Consider the following 1,328-nt stretch of genomic DNA (forward strand, 5'->3'; position numbering starts at 1 on the left):
TTGAACCGCCAGCCTTCTGGTTAGCAGTCAAGAAAGATGCAAATCAAAACAATTAGATACCATCTTGTACCAGCACTAGTAGCAAAGTTCAACAAGAGAGAAAATAACATATGCTGGATAGGATTTGGAGAGATTGAGACTCTCATGTAATACTGGTTTGACTGTCAAATGATACAACCACTGTGTACAGCAATATGGTGACTCCTTAAAAAGTTGGAATTAGAAATACCATTTGACCCAGCAATTCCATTACTAGATATAAATCCTAAAGAAGTGAGAACCAGGACAAAAACAGATATATTTTCATCGCAGCACTATTTACAATAGCAAAAAGATGGAAACAACCTAGGTGCCCAGCAACAGAAGACTAGATGATGAAACTATGGTACATACACACAATGGAATACTATTCAACCCTAAAGAATAACATAAAATCTGCAAAACACCACATAATGTGGATGAACTTGGAGGACATTATGCTGAGTGAAATATGTCAATCATGTTGTTGTTAGGTGCTGTCAAGTCATCTCCGACTCATAGTGAGCCTATGATAGCAGAATGCAACACCGCCCAGTCCTGCACCAGCTCCATGATATTTGCTATAATTGAGCCCATTGCTCGTGCCACTGTCTCAATCCATCTCATTGAGGGCCTTCCCCTCTTTCATCAACTGTGGTGGTTAAGTTTGTGTGTCAACTTGACTAGGCCTCGTTGAGTGGCTGGGCAGCTGGATGTAGTATTCCCCGTGGTGAGACTGATAATCAACTCCATTGTGGAACTACTGTAAGCAGCTGAGTAGCTGCCTTTGGGATGTGGTCTGGTTCCAATATATAAGTAACAGCTTTGGGAATGGTCTCTAGCTTATGGCATGCTTGAACCCTCCATGTAGCTTTGTCGTTGCTTACCTCTGCCGACCTTGGGACTTTTAATGGACATAAATTAATGGCCTGCCATGTGGTTTGTTAACATCAGGACTGTGCCTTTTTATTTGTCGACCTTGGGCTTGTTAGCCTCAGCAGCCAGTAGCTGTCTGAGTGAAGAGATGCTTCTAGCTTCAGTTGGCTGGCAGCAAGAGGCAGAGCTTTAGCCAAGGTTGAGGGGATTTCACACAGCCCCTAGAGCCTGGCACTTTAACATGGACTTAAAGCCCCAAATTGTAAGAATAAACTCCTGTTTGTTAAGACCATAGATTTGTGGTATATTCTTGTCAGAGTGACACTAGGTGACCAGTACAGTCAACCCTCCACCTTACCAAGCATGATATCCTTCTCCAGGGAATGGTCCCTTCTGACAACATGACCAAAGTAGGTGAGACAAAGTCTGGCCAT

Source organism: Orycteropus afer, unplaced genomic scaffold, assembly GCF_000298275.1.
Source record: "Orycteropus afer afer isolate SDZICR_OR568_19922 unplaced genomic scaffold, OryAfe1.0 scaffold00614, whole genome shotgun sequence".
Classification (NCBI taxonomy): domain Eukaryota; kingdom Metazoa; phylum Chordata; class Mammalia; order Tubulidentata; family Orycteropodidae; genus Orycteropus; species Orycteropus afer.